At 40.8% G+C, this 21969-nt stretch overlaps 1 protein-coding gene across 6 annotated transcripts in view; it reads right to left on the reverse strand.

Annotated features, from left to right (window-relative positions):
* The window catches only part of USP9X (ubiquitin specific peptidase 9 X-linked), a 136467-nt gene that overhangs the window by 92285 nt on the left and 22213 nt on the right, over positions 1-21969 (reverse strand). The window lies entirely within an intron of this gene.

Genomic DNA, 21969 nt, shown 5'->3' on the forward strand with positions numbered 1-21969 from the left:
TACAAAAGCAATCCCTCTGAAGGGTGGGACCGCTCTGATCTCCTTGCACGCAGAACACTACGGCCAAAGTAGGCGTCCCCAGACGCAAATATATAAAATTGGTAGAATTTCGTAAAGGTATGGACCGAGGACCAGGTGGCTGCTCTGCATAGCTGGTCCGCAGTGGCTCCCTTACGAGCCGCCCAAGACGCCCCAACCGACCGGGTAGAATGGGCAACAATACGTTTCGGCACATGGAGATTAATACTTTGGACATAAGCCTCCCCGATAGTCAGGGTAAGCCATCTGGCAATAGTTTGCTTAGATGCTGGCCATCCCAGTTTGGAAAAGTCAAAAACACAAATAGAGACTGTCTTACGTATCTTTGCAGATCTCTTAACATATATACGTAATGCCCTCACTACGTCCAAATATTTATTTGTCTTTGTTCTTCTGTTTGGTTCTTGTCCAGCAACCACCAGCTGAGGACCTACCTCCTCTACTGGTACCTCAAGCACGGGAATGCTCCTCTGGGATGGAACCCTGCACAGGGTAAGGTCGCGAAAGATGTCACCATCTTTCCCAGCAGCTTTAAAGACCTGGCTACTGACAGCCTCTTGTCTGACAGGATCCTGCCTGTCCACTCCATCTAGGACCTCAACTTGTCCTGTGGAGACAACCTTCTGTTGCGTACCAACTCCCTCACTAGTCTCAAGAAACTCATTCTTAGACAAGGGATTCTCTGTGACCCTTTCAAACTCTAGAAGTTCGGTCATAGACTGAACAACTTGTCTAGCCTTAGCACTCTGAATGGGTGTGACTAAAACCTTTTCCCTTACTGGAAATTCTAAAGCCTGTATAGCTTCGTCTGAACGAAGCAAAATCGACAGCCCTGAGCTCTTTCTGATTTGACATAAGCCAGCGAGGTAATTTTTTTCAAAACCTGAGGTGAGCTGGTCCCATGAATTCTATCACGATATTCTGGACCTACTCATCTACCGAGGACCCTGTCTGCTGCCGGGCAAACCCAAGCAGCCGTCCTCCCACCCCACCCTCTGGAACTAGAGGTGGGTGGTAGTCATGCCGCTGGTCTATCCGGCAGCTTGGCGGAAGCAGCTCTCCGCGCCACAGGGGCAAAGGATGACCTTCCCCTACGGGACTTTCTCCTGGATTCCACGGCCCCTGGATCGATAGTCTGGCCTCTGCCAGACCCGCCCCCGTAAGAAAGCTGTCTGAAAGAACTAAACCTAGGCCTAGCCCTAGGTCTTGGAGTATTTACAGGCAAGGACGTCTTCTTGCCCCCTGAAGCCTGTAAAATCCAAGAGTCTAATTCTGGACCAAATAACATCCCACCCGTATATGGGATGGATTCTAATGATCGTTTAGACTCTGAATCCGCATTCCAAGCCCTTAACCATAACGCCCTTCTAGCTACTACAGCTGTAGCTGAAATAGACGAAGCTATGGAGGCCGAATTATGGGCCGCTTCATATACATAGCCTGCTGCCTCCCTTAGCTGCATGGCCAGAGGCAGTAAATCTGAATCCTGCAGCAAGGCAGACTCAACTGCCCTGCCCAGACTTCCATGGCACTAGCTACCCAGGTAGAGGACAATGCTGGCCTGAGGCTAATACCGGCGGCCGAGAAATAGACTTCAGCAGGGATTCTAATTTCTTGTTAGTCGCGTCCTGTAAGGTCGCTGACCCGGGTACAGGTAGTGTAGTCTGACGAACCAATCTCGCCACAGGTGTATCTACCTTTGCCACCTGTTCCCAACGGGTCATATCCTCCTCCTGAAGGGGATACAATACGCCAAACTTCCTTGGCATAGAGAACCTTTTATCTGGATATTTCCAAGAGGCCTCTACAATATCCCTCAACTCAACTGAGGGAGGGAACCTGACCACCTGCTTAGAAACCTTCTTAAAGAGGGAGCGGTCCAAAGACTTTGTCTCCTCTACTTCAGCAAACCCCAGGGTCCGAAGAACTGCTCTTACCAGATCGTCCATACCTTGGTGCCTAGAGTTTCCTTCTGACTCTATAATGGACTCATCTGAATCGTCCAACAATTCCCTTTCCTCCTCTGAGGAACTCTCAGAGTCTGACACTGACCACAGCGCTTTAGCTGTTTGTCTACGTCTTTTAACACTACGCTTGTGTCTGGGGTTCTCCAGTAGTTGGGTAAGCCGGTCCAGGCTTTTAGCCACCGCTGACCAACCCACCTCTCCCATCTGGGAAACCCCCGGGAGGGCTGGGGAGGGAAATACACCGACCCCTGGGGAAAATGACTCATCTGTCATTCCTGTTATACCCTGAGAAACCACAGATGTAGCTGGGATCTGAACTGGTTTAGATAACAGATTTACAAGGGTATTAACTCCCTGTGTTAAGGCAGCCACTCACTCAGGAGGATCTACCGTTATGGTGGAGGTGTCTATAGGCTGTTTCACAGGAGCCACAGTGCAGGCTGCACAGAGCCCCCCCTGATCCAGCCGTTCACTTGTTAGTTTAACATTACATTTTGAACAGACATTATGTTTGGTACGTGTTGTTTTGCTTTTATCTGCCATCACAAGATAAGAAAAACTAAAATCACGTTTCAAAATTCACAAACACTTCTCCAATTTATCAGAAAATACAGATTAGGTTATATTAACATATCATAGTATTTCTGATTTAAATAAGACAGGCTTGGAGAACTTTATAGTTTTCCTTAAACACAGTTCTCTCAACGCATCATTGTCTTATAATATACATGTCTACACATGCACACAGAAGAAAATAAAAGTGATACTCAGCGGGGAAGATATGTGTCAACAGTGCACTTCTCTTCAAATGACTGCTGCAACTGTCCTCCTTTTGAAGCTTGACGCCAAAAAGGGATATTCCACGTGCTCACTCAGCAGGGGAGGGGAAGAGGTGTTTCTCAACACATTCCCCTACCACTGGAATCTCCTTCTGTGTCTCTGCTAACAGTGATTTCCCCAATCTACTTAGGTGAAATCCTGCTGCTTTATCTTTCTCACGTTTTGCTACCACACCGCAAAATACAGGTACATATTTATCTATGAACCAGTCAAAAGATAGTATTTCTGTTCCTTTTCCTCTATATAGAGAGTATAAGGTATAATTTTTTTAGTCAAGCTGAAAGGCTGCAGCAGGTTTTTCAGTAATGACCGCAATTAGCACAGAACACCTGGGCCCATTTAGCATTACATTTGGAACAGACAATATGTTTGGCACGCCCAAACACTTCCACAACCTTTATCAGAAAATACAGACTAGGTTATTTAACATATCATAGTATTTCTGATTAAATAAGACAGGTTTGGAGAACTTTATAGTTTTCCTTAAACGCAGTTCTCTCAACCCCTCATAGTCTTATAATACACATGCATATACAGAAGAAACAAAGTGATACTTAGCGTGGAAGATATGTGTCAACAGTGCACTTCTCTTCAAATGACTGCTACAACTGTCCTCCTTTTGAAGCTTGACACCAAAAAAGGGATCTTCCACGTGCTCACTCAGCAGGGGAGGGGGGGAAGGGGGGGTGAGCTGTGTTCCTCAAACACATTCCCCTTCCACTGGCTCTCCTTCTGTGTTGTTTACCTTAACAGCGTTTTTCCCTTTCTCTTATATTAGGGGAAAACCTGTTAGAATGTGTTCCCCCGCTAGCGCTACTCAAAGCGCGCCATCCTTAAGAATTCACTGCCATCCCCATGGGAGGAGGAACTTGGTATTCTCCAGCTGGCTTCCTGGGAACCTCCGCAGTGAAGGCGCTCTCTGCCTAATGGCAGCGCCCGTCCTGCATCAGCGGGGAGAGTCTCTCGCCGACTGCTTCCCGCTGTGAGAAGCGCTTCTTACCTCTCCGTCAGCGGGGCCACCTCCCCCCGACAGGCGCTTCTCCCACGAGTCAGCTCCGTTTGCACGGAGCCTCTCGCCACTGTCAAAAGAAATAAACTGCAAAAGAAAAGGAAAAAAACCTATAACCAGTGAACCCTGTTCACTGTCTCTTGGAGCTCTTCAGGTGCAACCTTCTTCCAAGGGCACCCAATTCAAACCGAGGTATGTGGGGAATTGGCGGGGGTTATATGCTGTCAGCTGAAAAAAGTTAACTCTTTGGGTGCCAGACTCCTCCCCCCGACTCAACCCCCATGGTTTAGGAGTGTCCCCCATATGGATGAAAGAGAAAATAAAATACATTTTTTTACTAATATTTATATTTAATATATCTTATACTGATATATTCCCCCAACAACCCCATAAGGGTAGGGTGGAAAACTAGAAAAGTCAGCTCTTCATTTCAAATGAGTTGAACATATCACATCTCACTTTTGCGTTTTAAAATATCCCTGGTGAATTAAAATTTTCTATACAACTGTAGATTACTAAAAATTGCTGCTTCATACATTAGAGTTGGGACAAATTTACAATTTTAGGTGATTTTGAAAATGTAAAAAATATGGAAAAAGTAGACCAACCACTCAGTTGTTACTATGATACATTCTCAAGCTACAAAGATCACAGTAAAGTCCATATTGCAGTGCTCTTGAAGTGCTACACTGTAGCGTGGTTTCTACAGTGTAACCAAAGAGCAGGTACTCTGGCTTAGGGACAGTTAGCCAGAATGCCTGCTCTACATTCAATTCACTGTGCATGTGGCCAGTGAGAAAAAAAACAAAAAAACAGATCAATAACTTAAACAAAAAACTCCTGTACATTTTTAACTTCCTAAATAAAAAGCAAATGTTCAAAGGGATTGTTCACATAAGAATTCCTGTTTAGCATCTACTTAAGCATTTTTGGGGTTTTTAACAAATGCACAAACCTAGGCTTTATTGGCAAAAAAGAAAAATTAGCAACTTTAAGCAAAAAAAAAAAACAGATAAGTTTATACAGTCAGGAAGGATTCTGAAAAAGTCGAAGGTACACAAGGTACACAAGGCACATTGTGAAACCAACATTCAGTCTATCAATCCAATCAGTCTATCAATCCAATTATCTTGATATGGCCTCAAACAACCTTCTCTTAAAAGCAAATGCTAACAAGTATGGAGCAAAGTTCAATGAAATAACTGTAGCAACTAACCCATGTTACAGGTTGTCTAAATACAGTAACTGGCCAAAAGTTGGCATAGATATTGGCATTTCTCCACATAACATAGCGATTGCCCTGTGCAGAGCTACTTATATACAAATGCCATACATGTAAACTTTTTACTTCATGTGGTAGATGTCATGTTTCTTATATCCAAAATAAAAGCGTAGACCAACACTGCAACAGCAAGTCATTTCCCGTGACATGGTTTATTGGCTTATTAATGCTCCATGCTGCTATTAACCTTCAGGTTAAGACTGCATATAACATGGTGCACAAAGAACCATTTCGCATGCACACTTGCATTTGCTTAATGGGAAATATTCCCTTAAAGATTGTTTTTTAAATAAACTAATGTTTTTACATTATAATGGCAATTACTCAAAAATAATTACCACCATTTCATTGTACGGCTATATTTAGATTACAATGCATAGATTGTGATTGGTAAACTTTAAAGCTCACATACACTTATCACTATCGGGGGATGAACGGTTTTCTTCCAGGTTTATTCACTCCATTATATTCTAAACATTTTAAAATTTGTCATTAAAAATGTTAAAACAAGCCTTTTTTTGTTTATTATCAGCTTAGAAATGCTAATAGCATTTAGAGTCAATTTATCCAAACAGTCTTTACAAAATTTTATAGCATAGCAAAGATGGATATATAATGCAGTTTTGCTTGCTTTCACATGAATGCTGGCAGCAATGAGTTAAACAGCACTTCCATGTCTCAGAAGCCACACACACACACACACACACACACAAGAATGCTCCTTCCCAAGCAATGCCCATCTACTGTGTATTGATACAGTTAGGAGAAAAGGAGTGCTGTATACAAAATATTGGCATGCATAGCAGAATGTCAAAAAGTTGCTTAAACATATACTACCACAATAAAATGTTTAGGATTATGTTATTCACTGGGAACTAGATTTTTCTGCACAAGTTCATTAACCTGAGTGGAAGCTGCCATGCTGCTTTTCATTCAAGGGATATTTGATAATATTTATCCATATGGTTCAATAAATAGTATCTTGTGATGGTCTTTAAAAAGAAATACTTAAGACACGGTCAGACATGATAATCATGCTCTCTTTATTAAATATGAGCTCTACAAATATCAAAAATATATTTGATATTTTATAGCACATATGACTGACATGTACCCTTATTTGCTTTGTTGACAGAAAATAATCTAAGAAAATCATTTTACCACAAACAAAGATGGGCAAATCAATTTGCAAGTCAATTCCAATTTGCCCAAAAAGTTCAGGATAAGAAACACCCATTGGAGAATAAGGCCAATCACAATGCATGGAAAATAAAAGAAGCCAATAAGCAAACATCAGAAAATGTCACGTCTGTAGCCTTGAAAAAAAGGAGCTTTCTGCAGTATACAAAGAAAAAAAAAAAAGGTATGAAAGTTATCGATACCTAATAGTCGCTCCGATTACAATCTTGGGTTCACAATATTTGCACACTTCTATGTGAAATGTACTGCAGCATTGCCTGCCTAACGTTCTGTTTTTCTTGCAGCCTCATGTAAACATATTAACCAACAGAAAATGCAATTATTTTCATCACCTGTCATTAGTGCCTTTAGTTAGCTAGGTCTAGAAACACAAGCAAATGTGAAAAAAATCTCCACAAGCTGAACGAGTCAATGCACCCTGCACCGCCAAGAAATACGTACAGTCATTCATACTGAAAGAAAAGGTGGTGCCAGAAACAAATATGAATTATATATACACATTCAATGGTCAAACTGGGAATTTAGAAGATACAGTACGGAAGTTTGAAGAGAATGGCCAACGGCCTAGATCCCAAAAGCTTGCTGGATTATGAGGTTATATTAATTTTGCATGCTTTTAAACAATATGTAGTATAATATAAGACCTATTAAATGATGTAAGACCATCCACTTTGTGTCCCCAACTTCTACCTCATGTCTCCTATAACTTCACCTCTCCTTAATGGCACCTGTGTTACCACGTTTCTCTCGCCTCTCCTTTGTGTACTTGCCTTTATACCATGACTATATTAACTTATCTTGTGGGCTGGTCATACTGCTGTGCAGTTAGAGCACCTTGTTTCTCCACAAGCAGCTATTCAACAAGTGTATTTCCCCCTAGTGTTTCCTCTAGATAACTGTCAGCTCAGTATCCTGTAGATAAAATACAACAACTAAATCCAGTTACATATTTATCTACCATGAAAAAGATCTGTACTACAAGAAAATGGCTGCTCTCTGCACACAGAGCATTGCTTACAGGACACTGCCCTAACTAGACTTGATACAGAATAAGCAGCATATATTTCAGTTAGACAGGTTGCTATGACATCACAGGCCATGCACTTGTATACAAATGCACACTATTTCTGCAGAGCTAGTTTGAAAGCCTATCTCTCACTCTGCTAACCTATGTGGGGAATAACCTCCCTCTCAACATGACAAATCTTTGCAAAGGGAAAGGGAGTGAGAATATATTTACTTAAGTATAAGCACATCAGTTATTTAATTCAGTAATACACATCCTTTTATGTATACTATTGTGACAGAATAGCATGATGTCTCTATAAAATAAGGATACTAATAATTATAATAGCACAATTCGGTCTGGTCTGCGTAACATTCGATAAGTATCATACAATTAAAAATCTAATTTTCTGAACCATTAGGTGTCTTAATACTAATCACAGACTCAGGCCTTTGCATTTCCTATACTTCCCTTAATATTGCAGACTGATACAAGATTGTCACTCGGGCAATTTTTAATTATTTCAAATGTCAGCAAAAGAATGCATAACAGGGGCGCAACCCAAAAGCCAGGCAAATTTCTACCCCCAGACCCTTTGCACAAGTCACCTCTCTCACATAATGACACAGCATAAAGAGTGGTAGAAGAACTCTGGGAAAGACAAAATAAACTGACTAAAGTAGAGATTATGAAGAGACCAGCAGCCATCTTCAATCGGTAGTCAAACCAGAGGGGCAGCAAGCTTTCACTAATAGATTCTTCAAGAAATTGAACATTCTCTAATTAAAGGAATAAAAAAAAATAAGTAGCTCCTTCCACAATTAAGGTTTAGTAATATGCTGCCAGTCAGTAGACTACAATAGTACATACGTTAGGAATAATTAATTTACAGCACTATAGTCAGTGCATTAGGACCACATCAAGGACAAAAACAGTCTGTGCTAAATTACAGAAACAAATATACCTAAAATATCTGGAAATTTTACAGAACACACCAAATCCACGGCTTAGTTACTCCATTTTATGCAGAGGGGAAAAAAAGGGATAGAGACTAGCTTCAGTAAAACTTCAGTATGATCAATCCATCAATGTTTTAGCTGCAGAATCAATTCAAATCATGATTTCAGCTAGATCTGATTTTCTTGAGCCTTACACACAGCAACCATGGATTAATAAAAAAATTATACTATATGTATCGAGAGTAAAAGGTCACCAATCAGCAAGACTCAAGATAGGTACTAGGAGAAATCAAGGAAAGCCACAAAAGATCAATGCAAGGTTTCAGATCTATAAAATCATGAAATATATGCACTTACAATTGTGCTAAATCAATCAGAATCTGGCCACTTTGGCAGTCCCCTCGCCTCTTTGTAACGTGCCACCATGTCCTAAATGCAGGAGTTTGTGGATATAGTGCACGTTGGGGCGCTTATAGAAGTCTTGAACAATGTACAAAAACAGGTAACCTATTGTGACTGGATCACTGATAAATAACTTATTTGTGGCTGGATCCTGAGGAAATAATTTATTGGAGAAATGTATTTCAATCAGAGGGGTGCAGGCACCAATGTATAATTTGAAATGCACTTATCCTGTTACACTGCGATGTGTTTTGTATGGAAGTGTCATTGTTTGGAGATTTCCTCTAGCAACCTTTCAAACCCAATTAGGCATATGTGGGGAGGGAGTCTGATAGCAAGAAATGCTAAGTTTTTTGATGAAGTGTCAAACTTCATCAAAAAGGTTACTGTGTGGCCTTTTGTCCAGAGTGTTCAAACCTTTCTGAACATTGTAAACAGCATGTGATGCAGTAAACTCAGAGCAAATTATAGGATATCACAGATAAGTGTAAATATTGTTAGCTCTGAATTGCAGGTAAATCCATGTTTGGCTAAACAAAATCCATCCCGATTCTAAAAATAACTCAGACCTCAAGGGGGCTGGCTTATCCAGGGAGGCTGCGCCCAAAATGTGTATAAAAACAGCACTGTTTTGTGTTAAAAGTTGTTCTTCTGATCTCATCTGACCTTAGCACTGGTACCTCCAATCAGTGTGACTGCAAATAATCATCACTTGCTTCAAAGACCTGCTCGAAAATATCTTCCATGCTGAAAATCCTGTGACCTACAGAGTAGACCCATAATCTAATCCATTCCCGGCTGTTTGAGGTTTGGACCCAGCTTTTCCTGTACCACCACTCTGCCGGCTACCCTGCAGCCCTGGTCAGTGTGATGGGCAAAGGGGGATCCACCCACAGCAACCCTGATCCATAGTAAGAGGTACAGTCAGTTCAGGAGTACCAGCTCAGGTACACCAGTAACGGGGTACGCTCGCAGCGTCAGTTACCGAGAAGAAACCCGGTACTGGATGCCGGTAAGGAATGCAGTAGTGGCAGCATTTGTAAGCCCATTCTACTGCGGCAAGAGGGCACATTTGGGATAATGAAAGGGAAGGGTGGCAAAGTAAGCCAAGCTGGTTCCCAGCAGCAATAGACAGGGTGGCATAGCGGTCCATCCTGTCACACCTATATCTAAGTATGCACCCAGGATACAGCCCTATTAAGATACAGATTAGCCCTTTTCATGCTCAAATTACAAAAACAAACATAAAGAGGGTAGTTCTAATTATTTTTAATAGACTGGAGGGGACACTATTGCTATAACTGTTTAAAAAGGCTTAAGCAGAAGACTAAGCCTCTTCATAAAGCATACATACTAAATAAAGATGAGTTTGTTTTAAAATAGAAACTTCTGATATTTATGTTTGTGTATATTTTCCTTTTTCTGAAAATGATTAAATTTGCTCAGTTCACTTACACTGGAAATCAAGATCGAAGACATGGGGGTAAATGTATTAATGTCCGGATTCTTCAACTCCGGCGTGTTCAGTGTCTTCGGCGATTAAATTTAAAGCGGTGCTGCCTTGTAAAAGGGAAGTTTCCCTTTACAAGGCAGCGCCACTTTAAATTTAATCGCCGAAGACACTGAACACGCCGGAGTTGAAGAATCCGGACATTAATACATTTACCCCATGGTCTTCAAGTAGAGTTGTCATGGCTTTAATGGTAATTGTCTATATAACGTTCATGATTCCAAAAACTACTTTATCTTGCCAGCTCGAACAAAAACCCAGAGGGGTTATAAAGTCTTCGCTACCTATAATATGAGGTAAATTATGTTATTGTTCAAAATAGTCCAGGAAAATGTTCCCTTAATCAAATACTAGAACCATAAACCCCACTGCTGTGTCCCAAATAGAAACAAGAAATAAACATCAAACCGTTCAATATGTTGTAGTATCAAAGCAAAGCGGAAAGAGCTAGGAGAAAAACAATAGATCAAAAGAAAAAAAGGTTTTAAACTTAAAACTATGCTAATTCAAGTAGTCTTTGGGCAGTTTGGCAGTCCACTTGCCTCTAGTTAACTTGACCACTTGACTGGATGCAGAAAAGAACTTTAAAACGTGCAAGGATTATTTTGAAGAGCACCTGGATTTTCTGTATAATTGTAAATACGTATTTGCTATGTTTGACATCAATTCTTGTTTAAAGGATATTGGTGTCCCAGTTGGGATAAGTAGTTTTTGGGTGGAACCTAAACAAAAGTGACACGCCACCTCCACATCCTATTTTTGAAAGTGTGTAACTATATAATAAACAGAAAAGAATTTGCAAAGATAGATTAAGAAAATGTTATTTGCAGTGCTTCTAACTTTTAATATAGATTGATCACAACCCTTATTTAACAGCATAGCAAGTTATATTTATGTAACCCACACTGAAGAGTGTTTTAATGGACAATGGGGGTGAAGTCAAGAGAAACTACAACCCCCAGGAGCACTCTGTGGAAGCAGGTGGGCGGAGCTGTAGACAGGGTAATGAGGTGGAGTCTGGAAGGAATTTAGACTAAGCTCCAATGGGGTAGGTACTGATGTGAGTGACAAATATTCTCTATACAGGGCTGCAGAATTGGTGGTGCTATATAATTAAATGATGATGACGACGACATCATCATCAGACGACGTGAGGAGAGAGAAGACTGCTGTCAAGGAAAAAAAGTGTAGACAGTGAGAAGATTGACTGTCCCTGTGGGGACAAAATCTCATCTTGCGAGTAGGAGCATTTTACTTGAAAGACTTTGACCAGACAGGAATTCTGGAAAAACCATTTGAGAGCTATCAACATAAAAGTTAAAATAACCATATAAAACTGTGTTTGAGAGACGGTACAGTAGCAAATAATCAGCTGTGTGAGAGAGGCACCTGCATTGTGAATGTCAGCTGCCCCTACGAAAAGAGTGATAGCCCCTTAGAAGCTGTTTAACAGTCTGCATCTACCCCTGTGTGTTTATATAACAGTAGACTCACACTGCTAATGTTTACAATGTACACCAATGTGTAACATAAATTACTAGATTGCAGCAGCCAAACCCCCTGAGAAAGGTTTGTGATAATCTATTTAGTCTCATTTCTGATCATGATCTTTCAGAGTGACAATCCAAAGAGGGTCGTCTTTTTTGTTTAGCAGCATTAGTTTCATTAACAGTCCAATCCATTGAGGCAGGCTACATGCTTTAACTTAAATCGCCAGGAATACTGTATTACTTGAGGGACAAATCACAATCTGATTAGTACTCAGCCTCAACTCTGTGGCCCGAGTTACCAACCTCTTCATGCACACTGACAATACTATGGTCATCAAATCTACTGCTAATGGTTGTCAGCACATATCAGTGGACAGAAACTGTTTGTTAACTAGTGAAAGGGTGAGTGAGAGCTATATTACTGCATGCATTTATTCACAAGTTATTGTCATATGTATTTATTTGTAAACAATCATTTGCATGTATTTACACACAAGTAATTATCCCCTACATGTATTTATTTATACTATATTCTCTCTGCATTGACATAGTGGTCGCTGGCAAAGCAAACAAATTAAATGATACAGAAGTTTATTTGACCAATACTCACAGGATTGGTCCACAGAGGACCTTACCTGCCTAACTTATTTATCTAATTTTTATCTGTTATATCAATAAATATACTCAATAGGTTTCTTTATACAGTCATAAGAACTATTTTTGAATTTGTTTAGACTTGGGCAGGGGATCTCCAGACTCAACCCCTGGTGAAAGTGGATATACAAGTCACCAATCTTCAAGCAAGCTTGGGGTTGAGGCAATGTGCCTGCATCACTTATAAATAACTTATTGTATACATTAATTTAAAGTAGGGTTGCAGTGTGTCAATTTATAGGATTGCAATAGTACTGATTTTTTATACTATTTCTAAAGTACTGATTCTTGATACAATAGGCATTTGTGTGAAGGAAATATGTTTTTTAACTGTCTGAAGAGGACCTCATGTTAATTAGACCTCTCCAGTTCAGAAGCCAACAGGTCTTTCGGCCTGAAAGCATAAGAAGGGGATAGTTACCTGTATCCTGCGCCTTGTTAAAAAGATAGAAAAACTACATTAATGCTAGTTTTCGAAAAAAATCACAGATTTATGTGAATTGTGCAAGTTAAATTGCGTTAACTACACATCTAGAGAAATATCTCATTCTGATGTTAAATATCCAATGTAATATCAGACGTTTAAATGCCTGGTCGGATCAGGGGGCTGGGCTACTCCCCGACGACATGCTTGTCAGAATCTGTTTAAAAGGAGCTCAGTTTTACCATGTAATATATCATCTCCATCTGTAACTTCTGGAAAATTCCTTGTCAAGACTCTTGAGCAATATTACCTGCTGTGTCCTGTGAGCAGCAGATTACAGCTTACACCAGTGGATTCCAAACTTTTTCAGTTCAAGGCACCCTTAGGTTCTCCAAAAATTTTTCAAGGCACCCCTAAGCCAAAATAATTACCAAGTAGTCCCCCGCTTAACACTGGCCCTGGTCGAGGCACCCCTGTGAGATCTCCAAGGCACCCCAGGGAGCCTAGGCACACAGTTTGGGAACCACTGGCTTACACTAATCTGTTTCCCGGCTGTCCTGTGTTGAACCCAGCGTCTGTGTCAAGGCTCTGCCCACTACCCAGCGGTCGTGATCTATAGTAAGCGGTCAGGAGGTACCAGCCAACCAACGGCAAAGAGGCATTAGATCAGTTATCCCAGCTACCCCAGAAGTGAGGGGTTCTGGGTGACGACGAATTCTCCTACAACTGTTGCGCAGTTGGCATTCACAGCCGGCGAGTGTCTGGTAGCAAGGTGACACCAGTGGGAATGGTCAGTAACAGGGTTACGGATAGTGAGAAGGAAACTGACAGGATGGACCGCCTATGCCACCCTGTCTGTTGTTCCTGGGAACCGGCAGGGCTTACTTTACCACCATTCCATTATCACAAGTGCGCCCTCTTGCCGCAGTAGGAGGGGCTTACAATGCTGCCATCACTGGACTCCTTACCAGCATCCAGAACCAGGTTTCTTCTGGGTAACTGATGCTGCGAGTGTACCCAGTTACTGGTGTACCTGGGCTGGTACCCCTGACCTCGTCCTATAGATCAGGGTTGCTGTAGATGGATCCTCCCTGGCCTATCACACTGGCCAGAGCTGCTGGGTAGCTGGCAGAGCAGTGATACTGGGTACAAACCTCAGAACAGCCGGGAAAGGGTTAGAGTTGGGTCTAATCTGTAGGTCACAGGATAGAGAAGATTCCAACCAGGTATTTGGTACCTTTTTAACCAGTGTAAGAGCAAACAAACATCACTTGCTTCAATGATCAGGTCAGATGAAAGAATAACAACTTTTAATACAAAACAGAGCCTTCTGTATACACATTTGAGACTTGACTTAGCAGGACGTAATCCGTCCTCCTGTCCCTTTAACCAATCTGGGCCGATTCATGCAGCCTGCACGTGAATCAGCCTAGAGAGGTTTCACACCTGTCCACGAACTGCCAGGGAGAGAGGGGCTCAGCGCACTCTCCTTCCCGGGTGCCTCTCTGTTTGGGACGAGAGATTTAGCTTTTAAATCTCCCGCCCAAAGTTACTTCCAGGGACTCTGCTCCGGGATCTGGCTCTGCTCCCTGGCCGAAAACAGTACCAGGGGAGAGCAGCCCAGGGCAGATGTCCCTGTCCTGTCGCTAGCTGAAGTCATTTGAGCTCCAACTAGGGACTTAGCTTCCTGGGCACTGCACCTCCTGGACTTATTTGTTTCCAGGAAGCTGGTTGCCAAGTCCCTCCGGCAGACACTGAAGCTGGCTGCTGGAGGATGAAGGGGATCCAGTGCTGCCTCTGCAGCCCCAGCACAGGGTAAGCACTATTATTTTACACACGTACATATACATGCACTTTATACATTATACACATTGAACATTATTGCATTTAAACTATACATAGTTACTGGGCGCCGGGAGTTAACCCCTTCATCGCCTACACACTTTAAATCTAAAACCCCTTACATGCTGCAGTGCTGGGTGCTACCCAGCCAGCCCTGCAGCGCCATCTACCAAGCATTTTATTTATATAAAAAAACTAATATATATATATATATATATATATATATATATATATATATATATATATATATATATATATATATATATATATATATATATATATATAATTTATTTTTTTCACGCGGTGCCTAGCGCCGGTGATTTAACCCTCCTGGCGTTGGAGTCAATTCAAAGATGGTCGCTGCCTGGCCCCACACACACACACACACACGAACTTCAATTTGTTAATACTAGAAATTATTCTTGTCAATTGTAAAAAGATGACACACACACAGACAGCAGACATAGAATCACACCCCAATAGACACAGACACACACTTTCTTTATATTTTATTCTGTGTGCAGGACAATCTCACTGTCCAGTTATCCTGAGGAAACACTGGGGGACAGTTAAAATTCTGGAGAGCGGCAGACATTTTCTTGAAGCATACCTCGTTCCTAGTACATAAGCTTTATTTACCAGGGGCGCGCTATAAGAAAATGGCCACCACTCTCCAGCACACATATAATCAGAAGGCCACTGATCCATGTCCTGGAGAACAGTGGCCATTTCCTTGTAGTACACAAGTTGGCAGCTTGGGGAACAAATTTAGCAAACTATGGTTTAACATAGTTTTGTATAATGAGTAGAGATACACAAGGATGATTTTGAAGACTACCTGGGTTTTGTAAAGAGTTATAGGTGTCAATGCAATAACTGTGTGTATAACATATAGTGCATCCGGAAAGTATTCACAGTGCTTCACTTTTTCCACATTTTGTTATGTTACAGCCTTATTCCAAAATGGAATAAAATTCCTTTTTTTCCTCAAAATTCTACACACAATACCCCAATAGTTCAATCTATGTCTCATCGGACTAGAGAATTTTGTTTCTCGTGGTCTGAGAGTCCTTCATGTGCATTTTGGCAATCTTCAGGCAGGCTGCCATGTGCTTTTTACTAAAGAGTGGCCTTCCGTCTTGCCACTCTACCATACAGGCCTGATTGGTGGATTGCTACAGAGATGGTTGTCCTTCTGGAAGGTTCTCCTCTCTCCAGAGGAATGCTGTAGCTCTGACAGCGTGATTTGGTGGTTTGGATTTTTGGATTCGGGAGGAAGTATTATCTTATGAGTCCAAATTTTGTGGTGATTCCTTAATAAACACCCGTGATACTTCAAATAAACTGGACAAAAAAAGCCGAGATTAGTAAATTTAATAAATTGAAAAATCAATATTTAATCAACTAATTGTCAGACATTGAGATATTTGGCAGAAATAGATGTTTTGACATGCTCTCTTAACTAAAAAAAATTCAAACAAATCTGGGATGGGTGGTGGACATTTCTATTTTTTTTTAGGTGATTTGATGTGGAATGACCACTGGGTAACTGACGCTGCGAGTGTACCCAGTTACTGGTGTACCTGGGCTGGTACTCCTGACCTCTAACTATGGATCAGGGTTGCTGTGGGTGGATCCTTCTTTGCCCATCACACTGACCAGAGCTGCAGGGTAGCAGGTAGGGCGGTGGTATGGGGAAAGCTGGGCCCAAACCTCAGAAACAGCCAGGAATGGATTAGATTTTGGGTCTACTCCGTAGGTCACAGGATTTTCAGCATGGAAGATATTTTCGAGCAGGTCTTTGAAGCAAGTGGTGTTTATTTGCAGTCACACTGATTGGAGGTACCAGTGCCAAGGTCAGATGAAATCAGAAGAACAACTTTTAACACAAAACAGTGCTGTTTTTATACACATATGAGCGCTGCTGCGCTCATAAGATAAGCACACTGGATAAGCCTTGAGGTCTTAATTTATTTTTAGTATCAGGATGTATTTTGTTTATCCAAACATGGATTCACCTGCAATTCAAAGCTAACAATATTTACACTTATCTGTGATATCCTATAATGTGCTGTGATTTCCTGCATCACATGCCGTTTACAATGTTCAGAAAGGTTTGAACACTCTGGACAAAAAGCTACACAGTAACGACCCCCTGCTGGGCCTTTGGCCAGATCAGGCATTTGACACCTTATCAAAAAACTTAGTTAGCATTTCCTCCCCACATATGCCTAATTGGAGATTCCCTCTAGCAACCTTACAAACCCAAACAATGACACTTCCATACAAAACACATCCCAAGGTTAGGATAAGTGCATTTCAAATTGTACATTGGTGCCTGCACCTCTGATTGAAATACATTTCTACAATAAATTATTTCCACCTGATCCAGCCACAAATAAGTTACCAGTGATCCAGTCACACTTATGTTAACAGCATTTGCCTATTATATAGCTTATTGTGTGTGGTTTATATGCTATTTCTTGCCAGAAAAGGTACTCCTTTGCATTGTTTGAACTGATCTGCCGATTGTGATTAAATTGCTTGCTACATACATTATTTTCATTGTATTACATAAATATTGTGTTAAATAATGTTGTGACTGGATGGGCTTACTTCGCCACACGGTCTGTTGAGAGAAAGATTAAGGGGGATGTTCTTCCTGCCCAGTTTATGTTGGTTTCCTTCCACCGTCAGTAACAGACTGTTACTGATCACTCCTACTGGTGTCACCTTGCCACCAGACACTCGCCGCCTGTGAATGCTAACTGTGCAAGAGTTGTAGGAGAATTCAGCTGCCACCACCAAGTTTTTTCTACGGCACCTAGAACTGCTTACTTCTGGGTAGCTGGTATAGCTGCTGCAGCCTGGCCGGTACCTCCCGACTGTTTACTATGGACCAGGAATGCTGGGTAGCAGGCAAAGCATTGACACAAATGCTGTGTTCAACACAGGACAGCCATGGAACGGATGAGTTTAAGCTCTTCTCGGTTGGTTATAGGATACATACAGCAGGTATAGGTCTCCAGTAGAATCTTGACAAGGACCTTTCCACAATCATCCAGAAGTACAGATGGAATAATACAGTTACAATTCAAGATAGCGTTCTTGTAACCTGTTTTGGACGCACATGTAGGTAGGAGGTAACCCAGCACCACAAATTTTGAGATACTACATCAAATATCGAGCACCAGGATGTAATATATTCTCTAATCCTGGACTTACCAAAATTGACATCAATCTTATTTCCTAAATCACTTGCTGGCTGATTTATTCATGTAGTTCGGCTAGCTTTTTAACAAGACAGTATAAAAGCCCACAACAGCCTGCTGGGCAAGCAGGCTAAATGATGTGTTAGTCACTCTCAAAAGAAAATGCCTAATTAGCAAGTGGACCTCCTTTAGAAAAGTTAAATAAAAAAAATAAAAAAAATCTTTCAACATGGGATATCACTACTTTTAAAATAGAAAAAAAATACAGTATCAAAATCAGTACATTTGCAATGACATACAGTGGTGCCCTAATGTGCCACACATGTTCTAGCACTATCCACCCATTAGCATGCTGGAATTTTTCTCTTGTCATTTACTATATGTAGAGATTATAGGCCCTCTTTTTTCCATTGGCAGTTTTTACACACACACTGTAGAGAGCCAAGAAACAATATACAAATTAATAAAGAATAATAATTCAATGCTGGTATTGAAATCAGGATTATTATTCTGTAATAAGACAGACTGATGAAACTTGGGCACTTGACAGGAGAATTTGAACAATATTGTGTATTTTACACCAAATGGCTCTCCATGTTAGACTTTGGTAGATTTGTGCATGATTTTATTTTATTTATATATTTATTTACACCTAGAAAGGAAATAGGCAAAAATCTTTTGTCCTTTAAAGCTACATCACCACCTACTGATAGATGTTACCAACCTGCTCCTTCCCCATGATGGAGTGCCATTGGCAGCTCCACAAAGCCGTTTTCCCATGGACTCAAGGGTTCGTCTCACAGCCCAAGCCGAAAGTCTGGACTGTGACAGGTCGAGAAGGAATACGGCATGAGCAGAATCAGAGATAGTTGCTTCTGACTGCTCTGTCTGCCTCAGCAGCCAAGAGGCTGTATTACAGAAACTGAGGTGCTCTGGGAAAAACAGAAGCATGCGCCCCTAAAGCCTCCTGCTAAGACTAGTCTCCAAATGTGTATAAAAAGGCTCTGTTTACTATTAAAAGTTGTTGTTCTTGTCTCATCTGACCTGATCACTGGTACCTTTAACCAGTGAAGAGCAAATAAACATCACTTGCTTCAAAAGACCTGCTTGAAAACTTCCCTATTACTGTGACCTACAGATTAGACCTAACACTAATCTGTTCCCGGCTGTTTCTGCGGTTTGGACCCAGTACCACTGCTCTGCCGCTACCCAGTAGCTCTGGCCAGTGTGATAGGCCAGGGGGGATCCATCCACAGCAACCCTGATTCACAGGAAGGGGTCAGGAGTACCACCTCAGGTACACCAGTAACGGGGTACACTCGCAGCGTCAGTTACCCAGAAGAAACCTAGTACTGGATGCCGGTAAGGAGTACAGTGGTGGTGGCACTTGTAAGCCCCTCCTACTGCGGTGAGGGGGCACGTTTGGGAGAACAAAAGGGAACTGTGGCAAAGTAAGCCCAGCCGGTTGCCAGCAACAGCAGACAGTGTGGCATAGGCGGTCCACCCTGTCACAGCTACTATTCTACTAGAGTAAATTTGTTAATACAGTGGTGGAAACACTTCTGAAAACTGTTCTACAAACAATTGGAAATAGCTGCAACCAGATCTGTGTTCTCATTTTCTAAACTATACCGACAAAATTAGTCTCAACCTCATAGATACAGTGTGATGAACACCACTTATTTTACTTACCTGCAGAACTGTTTTGTTTTTATAAAAGCTACCCTCAAATCCTCAATTAAAAAAAAAAAAAGCCTTTTATACAGGTGAAAGACTAGAACATAACGGAAATTTAATTCTAACCAACAGAAAACCATGGAGAGCAAACTAGCCTTCTGCCGTTCTCATAAGGTGAGAAATGCACACAATTGTGTGGTACAGTTTACAAGTGGACATTTGCTGTACATTACTTTAAAAAGATAAGTGTCCAGATCGAAGATCTTTATCCTGGAAACACATTATATGGAGGTTTGGGAAATAAAACAAAACTAATAATATAGGTTCAAATTCCAGAAACAAATTCCCTTAATTGAAAAGTCCCAAACACTCTGCATAGAAAATCCAATACCCGCATATCACCTCTAGAAACTGTGGAAATATGTTGTCTTGCACTGCGATAGAGAATAAGGATTCTTTTTATTTATTTTTTTCATGAGAAAAACTTACTTCTAAACATGGTAAACACAAAAAGTGTGTTTATTTGGTAATTGTATGAAAGTGAATAATATACACTGAAAGATCAGATCTATCTCAGTTTCAGATAACTGTCAGAACCTTTGATGAAATTTTAGTGGGCAACCATGAATTCTATATAATTTCAAGTTAACGGAATTTTTTTGCTCTGCTTCTTAAAAAGGACTTTACACACATAATATACACATTATTTATAATGTGTGTATATTAAATAATTTAACCTAGAGTTTTGATTCCTATTGTGTTTGATGTCATTTTGTCAGGTAAGCTGAATGATTGGATAGGACACTAGCAATATTAAATGTTCAAGATCTATATCTTTGTGGGGTCATTTAAAGTATGAAAAATATGAAATATTACAAGGCTCATCATTTAAGAGACAACTCAATGCAAAATGTTTTCACTAAGCTATAAGCAAAAGGTGCCCATACGATATACAGATAAGTTCATATCTAATAAGGAATCCAATCTAAATAAATCTATAAAAATAATGGATGCCAAGTGTGGAGCCTTATAGTTTTAGAAACACACACATGTACAAAGTTTACATATAATAGAACCAAATACCGCATAGTCTTCCCCTCCCCTAATGGTAAGAGTAGGAGGTGTAATAAAGAGAGAACACCTGCATAATAAATATGAACGTATAATAGCAATGCTCTTCAACAGATACAATCTTTCAAGAAGAAAAATAATAAATATGCAAAGGAAAATGAGTGGAGATTTCTACCGAAATTGCCGGCAATGTGCGATGTCCGTGTGTCACATCGCCGGCAATTGAATCTCTCAATAGGTCATGTTTAAAGAAGTGCAGCCACATTCCATGTTGACCATGCCCCCAACATTATGTGACCAGACCTCTTTGATTGGGCATACAGCACCATCACCTGAGGGGTCAAAAAGTTGCTGTACCGTGGCCCAAATTCCTCTTGGCGGCCCCCTGTGCGTATACAGCCATCATGGATGACTAGCAAAACTCTAGCATACCACCAGATGTCTTAAGCATTGTACATATATTGCTGATCATCTGGACTGTCAGATAAAACGTAAAAAAAACATAAACACAAACATTATCAACGTTCTATAGAAGCCGGCGCATGTGTTGCTGGGACAGAAGCAGCTGCATTTTTAAAGGAATCTAGTAGTGGCCTTCATCATTAAAATGAGTGCCACCTTAATTTACATTATGCCTGTCATCTGTGATAGGATAAGGGCAACCTTGAGGAAAATCACTACGAATTCCAAATCAGAGCAAAGGTTCCGGCGAAGAGCTAGAAAACAACTGCTACTTGCTGGGAGGCTGAACCCCACAATACTCTGCCATAGTTATAATGGTAAAATGTCACAGAACTGGGCACAGTGTGCAACCTAATCACCATACAACATTGCAATAAGGACAAGGTGCTACATGATTTGGGAGGCAAATATATCTGTAAAAAAGCAATCAAGCTGCACAATTTGTAGAGACAAGAGCTCTGCATACTTGGGTTTTACCTGGAGTTATATTTAAATAATGTTCATGCATTCTCCGTGAACGAGTTTATCCATTCATCTAAAGAGGTTTTAAGACTTGATGTGACATTGTTTATTGGCTTTTATCTGCTTAATATACAGAAGTTTGTTTTATGTTCAATTACCAATACAATGCCATACACCCTTTGCATAAAAATGTCACTTAAAACTTAATAGCATTACTCCACCGTGGAAAAATATAGCATGACCACTGATCATTATAAAGTCAATTACAAAGAATATTTTTATAGTCTTTTCTTGAAAAAATTATATTGGTAAAGCAAAAAAACAAACAAACACAAGCAAAACAAGTTAAATATGGTAAAAGCACAAAAAATGTTCATGCTAACCCAGTGGTTCCCAAACTGTGTGCAGTGGCTCCCTGGGGTGCCGTGGCTATATCACAGGGGTGCCTCAGCAAGGGCCAT

The sequence above is a fragment of the Mixophyes fleayi genome, chromosome 2 (assembly GCF_038048845.1).
Source record: "Mixophyes fleayi isolate aMixFle1 chromosome 2, aMixFle1.hap1, whole genome shotgun sequence".
NCBI lineage: Eukaryota > Metazoa > Chordata > Amphibia > Anura > Limnodynastidae > Mixophyes > Mixophyes fleayi.